The sequence below is a fragment of the Dasypus novemcinctus genome, chromosome 17, assembly GCF_030445035.2.
Source record: "Dasypus novemcinctus isolate mDasNov1 chromosome 17, mDasNov1.1.hap2, whole genome shotgun sequence".
NCBI classification, from domain to species: Eukaryota; Metazoa; Chordata; class Mammalia; order Cingulata; family Dasypodidae; genus Dasypus; species Dasypus novemcinctus.
Genome location: NC_080689.1, coordinates 67,199,889 through 67,209,962, shown reverse-complemented (window position 1 = coordinate 67,209,962; position 10,074 = coordinate 67,199,889).

The window sequence follows — 10,074 nt, the reverse complement described above, 5'->3', positions numbered from 1 at the left end:
CTTTTGTGAGAGGCTTTGTCATTGTGTTTGCATTGTAAAATGTTTTGCCTTGTAAAGCTGGGAATTACCAAGGTGTGTGCGCCCATGTGTGGGTTCACCCATGTGTTGTCACATTCTCGTGCAGTGGGTGGGGTCGTTCAAGGAGGGTCTTAGAATGTGAGTATTGTGGCTGTGCTAGGCAGGGATCCCGGAGGAGATGGACTGTTTCCTTCGTTCAGGCCAGTAAAGTCCTGCTTGGCTGGATACTATTGCTCCTAAGGAAGAGGTATTTATTTACTGAGACCTCTAGAAGAAAATGCTGATAACTACTTGTCTGATGAAGGAATCAGAAAGTATTTCTAAGCATAAAATGAATAAACCTTCCTGTGTGCCAACAAACTGAATTCGATGATAAACAGAGGAACAGGATTTACAAAACATATGGACAGGAAAAATGTAATATATACTTAATATGCAAGAAAAATGATGAACACCCGAAGAAATATTTTTTAAAAAGGGAAAAGGAGAGCAGAGGTGGCTCCGGCAGTTGAGCACCTGCTTCTCACCTGGGAGGTCCCGGATTCCGTTCCCAGTGCTTCTGAAAAACAGGTAGGCAAATAACAGGCAAACAAATGAAGACAGCCAGGTCAGGGGAGCTAATGTGGCTCAGTGGCTGAGCACCAGCTTCCCACACGCGAGGTCCCGGGTTCAGTCACCAGCCCAGAAACTCAAAAAAAAAAAAACACAAAAAACAAAAAAGCAAAATGTGTGAACATTCACAAAAGAAAAATTACAGATGAGCAACATAGATATAAAAAGCCCAACTTCCTTAGTAATTAGATTGCTGGATCACAAAATGAAAATATTCAGTTTTTCAAAGCTTGTTCCAATTTTCTTTCCCAGGATATGCCACTGATGGGACCATAAACTTGTGTATTCTTTTGGGAAGCAAATTAGCAGTGTTTATTGATAGCCTTAAAAATGTTTATATCCTCTGACTCAATGATTTCACATCTAGGAATGTGGTGCACGATGATTTAGTTAACAAGGATCTTCATGGCTGATTTATTTATAACAGGAAAAAAAATCAGAAAAACCTAAATGTCCAACATGAATAAATAGTTTTTGGGACACGCACACATTGGAACTTTAGGCAGCCCTTACAATGTAATTTAAAAATTCAAACACATCGGACTCACCCAGGACAACTAACCAAAGGATGACGGTAGACAACGCCTATCCCAGGAAACAGAGCATATCTACATCTGCAAGCCAGACAGTTCCATCCGCTGCCCCGTGGGATCGAAGCCCCCTCTCAGTCAGAAGCAGAGGGGGCGTTACCATCCCCAGATCCTCAAGACTGAGGAATGAACAAATATGAGGGAATGCAACTATGGACTAAAGTAGACTTATTATTCTTCTAGTAACGAAGAACTTTATAACATTGATATGAAGACAGTGGTCACCAGAGGTTCGGAGGGGAGGGGATGGGAAGAATAGGTGTAGCATGGGGCATTTTGGGGACATTGGAATTGTTCTGCATGGTACTACAGTGATGGATACAGGCCATTACACATTCTATCAAAATCTGTAAAATTGTGCGGTGCAAAGTATAAACCATAATGTAAACTATAGACCATGCTTAGTAGCAGTGCTTCAGTTTATGCTCATCAACTATAACAAATGTACCACACTAATGACAGATGTTGTTAATGGGGAAAGTGTGGGAGGGGGAGGGGGTGTGGTATGTGGGAATCCCCCTATATTTTCAATGTAACATTTATGTAATCTAAAGCTTCTTTAAAAAAAAAGAAAAGAATGTTTTTGAAAAATCAAGCAAATGCCTGTTCATTATAGAAAAACAGGAATCTATAAATGAGCAAAATGAAATAAAAACTAAAAATAAACTGTAGGCAGTGATAATCACTAATAAATGTCATGGAATTTCAAGAAAAATACTGTTTCTTGAAAAGTATTTGGTGACATTGGAAAATATTAACCATATAAAGTCAAATAAAAATCGGTCTATATTGTATTATGCACAAGGATCAGAAGAGAATAAATAGATCAAAATATTAACAGTAGTTTTCTTGGTAGTTTTTGTTTCCTTCTTCATAGGTCCTAAAATCTCTACAATATATTGGTATCATTCCTATAACTGAGAATAGAAAATTGTCTTTTTAAAAAGAAGACCCGTTGAATATTAACGCCTTGAGTAGGTCTTTGAGAGAGAAGGAAGCAAATCCTGATTGCTCTCTCACAGTGATTCATGACTTTGCCCATTCTTAAGTTATCCCCGAGAGCTTTAGAAATACCCAGGCCCCACTCCCAGAGATGATGCCTGCAGGGACTTTGGCAGTGCCTGGTGGGGAGTGGGGGAGGGGGTCTCTAACGTGCGGCCAGGCGGAGAACCCCCGCTTGCAAGCGCCACCGCGTGTTCAGGAGCTGAGCAGCTGTCGTCGGTGGAGGAGCTCTGGAGAAGCCTGGTTTCAAGCCCCATATATGGCCCTCTATAGCTGCGTGCTTTAGGCGAGTTGTTTATCTGAACCTTAGTTTCTTTACCTGTAAAGTGGGAATATGACTGCCTATAGCAAGAGTTCGAGATTATGGGGAGCAGGGCTTATGGGAATCCCCTATATTTTTTATGTAACATTAATGTAGTCTAAGTATCAATCTAAAAATTTTTTTAAAAAGAGCGAGAGCGAGTGCCTCCAAGGAGAGGCTAAATGAGAAAGTGTCGGATAAAGTAGAAAGCATCTAGGGGAGCAGAGGCAGCTCAGTGGCTGAGCACCTGCTTTCCATGTATGAAGTCCTGGGGTCATTCACCTACCGCCTTAAAAAAAAAAATAGCGAAGTGGTCCTGTTGGAACCTGGAAACTCCGGTGATAGCAATTATCTCTGGTCAATGAGCTACCCCTGGCTCATTTGCTGGGCACCCATGCAAATCAGCAGGTTTGTTCCTAAGCTGGCCAGCCTTGTCACTGGGTATAGGTTTGATGTGAGGATCCTGGAGGCCGGGGGCTGCGCATGCGGGTGGGCCGTGGACGGCAGCCAACAGTGCTCAGGGGGCTCAAACAACCTGGTGTTTCCTGCTTTGAGGGATGGCTGGTCTCCAAGAGCCAAAACCTTATTCCCATTAAAATGTGCCTCTTCGTTTTTAACAGATACCCCAGAATGTCTACTTCCAAAGAAGCGTTCTTATTTCAATTATCTCCTTGGGAAGTTATGTGCCCACTGTGTAAAATGTCGAGGGAATTCCTCTTTTGAGATTGCCTTTGTTTAAGCTACTTTTTTTTTTTTTTCTGAGTCTTTTCAATGAATTCATTCTCCATTCTTTAAAAAGGAAGTTAATTTTCAGAGACAGGCGAAAATATCTTCCCGAACCCACCCTGGTGATTAAGGTGGTATTCAAAATTAGGTAAGGCATTTGATTTTTCATATAAGGGGTGACTTGTACAGTACCTGTGTGTCTGTCTTGTTATCCACTGTAGCCCAGGGCCTGGCATGGACACAGACACTCAACACATTCTTGCTGAATGGGCACAGGGCCCAGCTCCCTACGGGGACCCATAAACTGGCTCGAAAAGCAGCTCTGAAGAGGTTTTTGAGCACCAGCAGCCTACTTGGACATAAGTATGCTGATTAAAAACGCAGTCCCTTTCCTTGATAGGTGTGCTATGTTTATACCTTACATGTTTGGCCAAGGAGAAAATGTTGCAGTTCTTTTGTCCTTACTGAGGCTAATGTTGGATTTAGTTTCCCAAGACAACCACTAATCGGTGACACTGGACAAATCCAGGTATCCTTGGAGCTATTTTTCATGCCAACCCAATCCACAACACAGTCAAGCATGGTATTGTAAACAAAGACAATGCCTGAAACATAACTCATTTTTTCACACATGGATTTCAAGACACTGACGTTAATCCGGGCTTGCAAATTAGCCAAGTTCCACATGCCCACGCCGTCACGAATTGGAGGTGTACAGAGTTAAGCAGCTCCCAGCCAGGACAGTGAGCTGCCACAGCACGTGGGCTGTCCCCGCTCCCCTTTTAACTCGCTGTGCAACGTGGAGGAAGCATTTCACCTTCTTTCTTCCTTGGAATTTACTTTATTATCTGTACAGTGATCTTGCACCCCGAATGTCTTAGGATTCTAAACTGAGAACAATGAAGGCGGATGAGAGGCAAGGGGAATGGATTACTAACTGCAGATCAACTGCCGGCTCGCAGTAGCAAGGGGAGCAAGGTGCTGCCGAGTTAAGGGGGAGAGGTTTGGAACAGCAGAAGCCAGTTTGAGCTCAGAGAAAGTCCTTGCTTTGAAGCAGAAAGAAAGCCAAAGACAAGGCTCCACTGCTCCATTTGGCAATGAGACCGTTTCCAGAAGGGAACCGTGGGTCATCTGAGGTCAAGTTCAGGGCACGCAGCCAGCCAGCAGGCGGGCGGGAAGGAAGCTGTAGTGAATGCCTGCCTGCTCTCCCAGCCCTCCACCTTCTGGGCACCCGCCCCTTTCCCAGGCCACTCAAGGGACCCTGGAGACTCCTTCCACCCCCAGGCATTCTGGCTCTGGCCTCAAAGACACAGCACGTGCAGAGGTGCTGGAGGGAAGCAGATGAGAGCAGCCGCGGGAGCAGTGAGGCTGGCCTGCCTTGCCTTTTTTATCCTTGAAGGGAAAAGGGGCCCAAGTACTTGACTTAAAATACTTGGGCCCTCCAGTCTCTCCGCAGCCTCAGGACCTGGCCTTCCCCAGGCACAAAGAGCCTTAAACGCATTTGCTTAGCTCCCTCCCTTTGCTCCAAAGCCACCCTCTTACCCCATACCCCCCCCCCCCCTTTTTAATGATAACTTGTAATATCTTTATCTGGGTCATGTTGGCTTCTTTAGAGAAGAATTGGTATTAACTCTTCTCTAAATGTTTGGTAGAATTCAGCAGGGAAACCATTCGGTCCTGGACTCTTTGTTGGGAGGTTTTTAACTACCAAGTCAATCTCTTTACTCATTATAGGTGTGTTAAGATGTTCTATTTCTTCCTGCATTGGATGAGGTAATTTGTATGTTTCAAGGAATTTGACCGTTTTATTCCGGTTTTCCAATTTGTTGGCGGGCCATTGTTCAAGGTAACCTCTTACAATCCCTTTGACCCCTGCAAGGTCAGTAGTGATGTTCCCGCTTTCATTCCTGGTTTTAGTTATTTGTGTCCTTTTCTCTCTCTCTGTCAGTTTGACCAAAGGCTTGTTGATTTTATTGACCTTTTCAAAAAACCAACTTTTGGTTTTGTTGATTCTCTTGTTCTTTTTTCTGTTTCATCTATCTCTGCTCTAATCTTTACTATTTCCTTCCGTCTAACTCTGGGTTTAGTTTGCAATTCTCGTTCTAGTTTCTTTAGGTGTGAAGTTAGGTTATTGGTTTGCAATCTTTCTTCTTTTTTCAATGTAGGCCTTGAGAGCTATAAATTTCCCCTTTGAGCGCTGCCTTCATTACATCCCTAAGTTTTGTTATGTTGTGTTTTGTCTCATTTGTCTCAAGATATTTTCTAATTTCCCTTGTGATTTCTTCTTTGACTACTGATTGTTGAATAGTGTGTTGTTTCATTTCCACATATTTGGGCATTTTCCAGTTTTCTTTCTGTTATTGGTTTCTAACTTTATTCCATCATGGTCCAAGAAGATACTTTGTATGATTTCAATATTTTTAAGCATATTAAGATTTGATTTGTGGCCTAACATGTGGTTTAACCTGGAAAATGTTCTGTGTGCACTTGAGAAGAATGTATATTCTGATGTTGCTGGGTGGACATGGCCATTAGGTCTAGTTGGTAAACAGTGTTGTCACATCCTCTACTTCCTTATTGGTCTTCTGTTTAGATGGCCTATCAGTTGTTGAAAGTGGTGAACTGAAATCACCTATTGTTGTAAACTTATCCACTTCTCCCTTTGATTATGTCAGTTTTTTGTTTTATATATTTTGGGGCTTTGTTTATAATCATTATATCTTCATGCTGGACTGAACCTTTTATCAATATATAATATCCTTTATCACTTGCAATCTTTTTTTACTGAAATGCTATTTTGTCTAACTATAATACAGCCACTCTGGCTCTCTTTTGATGACTGTTTGCATGGAATACCTTTTTTCCACTCTTTCACCTTCAACCTCTTTGTGTCTTTGTACCTAAAGTGGATCTCTTGTAGACACCTATAGATAGACCATGATTTTTCATCCAATCTCTGTCTTTTAATAGGGGAGATTAACCTACCGGCATTTAAGGAAATAACTGAGAAGAAAGGCTTTACTTCTGCCATTTTAAGCTATTTGTTTTCTGTATGTCTCGTAGGTTTTCTGTTCCAAAATTCCTGCTTTTTTTCTTTTTTTGTATTTAGTTGACTTTTTGTAGTATACCATTTTGATGCCCTTCTTTTTCCTTTTCTTTATATTTTTAGTTATTTTGTTAGTGGTTGCCCTTATAATTACAATGAACATCTAAAACTAATAATAACCTAGTTTGACTAGTGCCAACCTAGTTTCCTTATAAGACAAACTCTCTACTCCTATATATCTCTGACTCAGATTACATCTTTATACATTGTGTGTTCATTATCATAGATTAAAAATGTTATTTTGAACATATGCCTGTTAAGTTGTATGGGGGGAAAAGCAGTTACAAATCAAAAGTGCAATTATACAGGACTTTATATTTACCTATAGAATTACCTTTACCAATGTTCTTTATTTCTTCTTATGCTTTCAATTTAGTGTCTAGTGTCCTTTTTATTTCAGACTGAAGGGCTCCTGTTTAGCATTTCTTGTAGAGAAGGTCTTCTGATAATGAACTCTTTCAGCTTTTGTGTATCTGCAAATGCCTTAATTTCTCCATTTTGAAAGACAATTTTGCCAAATATAATATTCTTGGTGGATAGTTTTGTTTTTCTTTAATGGCTTTAAATATGTCACCCCACTGTCTTCTGGCTCCATGGTTTCTGATGAGACACCTGCTATTAATCTTACTGGAGATCCATTGTATGTGACAAGTTGCTTCTCTCCTGCAGCTTTCAAAATCCTGTTTCGGGAAGCGGATTTGGCCCAACTGATAGGGTGTCCACCTACCACGCGGGAGGTCCAAGGTTCAAACCCAGGGCCTCCTGACCTGTGTGGTGAGCTGGCCCATGCACAGTGTTGATGTGCGCAAGGAATGCCCTGCCATGCAGGGGTGTCCCCCACGTAGGAGAGCCCCGTGCGCAAGGAGGGCACAGTATAAGGAGAGCCACCCAGCAGGAAAGAAAGTGCAGCCTGCCCAGGAATGGCGCTGCACACACAGAGAGCTGATGCAGCAAGATTACGCAACAAAAAGAAACACAGACTTCTGGTGCTGCTGATAAGAATACAAGTGGACACAGAAGAACACACAGTGACTGGACACAGAGAGCAGACAACTGGGGGTGGGAGAAGGGGAGAGAAATAAAAAAATAAATCTTAAAAAAAAAATCCTGTTTCTGGAGTTTGACAGTTTTACTTAAATGTATCTTGATACAGATCTCTTAGAGTCTTCCCTGCTTGGAGGATGTGTATATTGAGTTTCCTGGATGTGTATATTCATGTCCTTCATTAGATTTGGGCAGTTTTTAAAGTTTTTACATTGATTTATCTTAATAAAAATAATGTATATTAAAGAAAATGTGAAAAGAGAATAAGAAGAAACACATCACCCAAATACAACCACATTAACCATGTGCTATATTTCTTCCCAGATTTTTCTATTTATGGATTTGTCTTCTTTATAAATGTGTGTGCATTTGGGCCTTTATTTCTTTAAATACTTTTTCTGCCTCTTTCTGTCTCGTCCTTCTGGGATCCAGTGTTGTGTATATTGGTATGCCTGATGGTGCCTACAAGTCCCTCAGGCTCTGTTCATGTCTCTTAATAATTTTTCTTTCAGCTCCTCACACTGAATAATTTCAATGGCCTTGTCTTCAAGTTTGCTGATTCTTTCTTCTGCCTGTTCAATGTGCTGTTGAATTTTCTTTCTTTCTTTTTTTTAAGATTTATTTATTTATTTATTTATTTATCTCCCCTCCCCACCCCCCACCCGGTCATCTGTTCTCTGTATCTGTTTGCTGCGTCTTCTTTGTCCGCTTCTGTTGTTGTCAGCGGCACGGGAATCTGTGTTTCTTTTTGTTGCGTCATCTTGTGTCAGCTCTCCGTGTGAGTGGCGCCATTCCTGGGCAGGCTGCACTTTCTTTTGCGCTGGGCGGCTCTCCTCATGGGGCGCACTCCTTGCACATGGGGCTCCCCTATGCAGGGGAAACCCCTGTGTGGCACGGCACTCCTTGTGCACATCAGCGCTGCGCATGTGCCAGCTCCACACGGGTCAAGGAGGCCCGGGGTTTGAACTGCAGACCTCCCATGTGGTAGATGGACGCCCTACCACTGGGCCAAGTCCACCACCTGAATTTTTTAATGAGCATTTCATTTCAATTACTGTACTTTGCAGCTCCAAAATTTGTTTGGTTCCTGTTTACACTTTCTATCTCTCTATTTTGTTCAGACAACATTTTCCTAATTTCCTTTCGTTCTTTGACTACAGAGTCCTTTAGCTCACTGCACATATTCAAGTCAGTTGATTTCAAGTCTTTAACTAATAGTTCCAATGTATGAGCTTCTTTAAGGGTGATTTCTGGAAATTTCTTTTTTTCATGAATGGATCATACTTTCCTGTTTCTTTGTGTGTTTTGTACTTTTTTTTGTTGAGAACTGGACATTCTGAGTAGTATTTTGTTACTATTCTGGAAATCTAGTCTTCCTAGTCCTCTATCTTTGCTAGTTTTTTTTTTTTTTTAACAAATCAAATTTATTATACATATTAATAAAGCATACAATTTATCCGAAGTCCACCATCAATGGTATTTGGTATAACCACACAGCTGTGCATTCATCACTTCAATCATTATTAAAGTATTTCATTATTTCAATAATAATAAACCAAAACCAGACAAACAAACAAACAAGAAAATTATTTACCTCTCTATCTGTTTTCTCTGCTGTACATAGCTGCTATTTCTGGATATTCCTGCACCATTATTTATTCATTTATTAAGCAGTTTTACTGAGATATATTCACATGCCATATGATCTATCTAAAGTGTATAATCGATGGCTTTTAGTATAATCACAATGTTGTACATTCATCATCTCAAAATTTTTAGAACAATTTCATTACTCTAAAAAGAAAGACTCCACACCCCTTAGCATTCCTTCCTAAGCCCTACATAACCACTAGTTATTTTGTTTGTTTGCTTTTGAAGATCAGAGCCAGCAATTTCTCACTTTTGCAAAGTATGTTTGCTCCCAAATGGAGAACAGAAAGAGAAATGAGTTAAAAAATAAATAAATAAATAACATTAAAAAGTACTGTCTCTTTAAGGTGCCTCTGCCTCTTTGCCTGAGGGGGATTGGAACTGGAACAGAGGCTGCCCTCAAAGCTGGGGAATAGGCAGCAATCGGAAGTAGCTGATCAAAACCAGGGATCAGTTCACACACACCTGGATTTTGGAGGATTACGAGCTCATAGCCCACCCTGGCACGAGCAAGCTGCACCAGGAGCCCTGGTTGCTGTCCCCCCTGCTGCCAGCCACACAGCTGGGGAGTGGGGAGTGGTAGCCAGGGAAGGGAGGGTGACATTCACAGATACTTAGGCAATTTAGCAGCCTCTTCCTTCTCCTTGGATGCTGCACTGTGCTGTGTTCCATTAGACTCCAAAGATTCAAAATAGTTGATTCAGACCGTTCTGTCAGTTCAATAGCGGCTTTGGTGGACGCACTGATTCCTGGAGCTTTCTACTCTCCCATCTCCCCACATTCCCTCTCCTCACTTCAACTTCTGCTTTAAAAGTTCCTGCCATTATTTAATGGCCAGCTTGAATGCCATTTGCTCCACGGAGCCCCCTCCGCTGGTCGAGAACACTTTTTACCATCTGCCTTGCACTGCATTCAGACACGGGACCTCTGCGCAGGTAGGACCCCCTGTACCCACGCGTCACCATCGCATCATGCGCTTTCTTTCCTTTGCCCCTGCTGCCTGCTCACCTGCCTGACAAAGTATT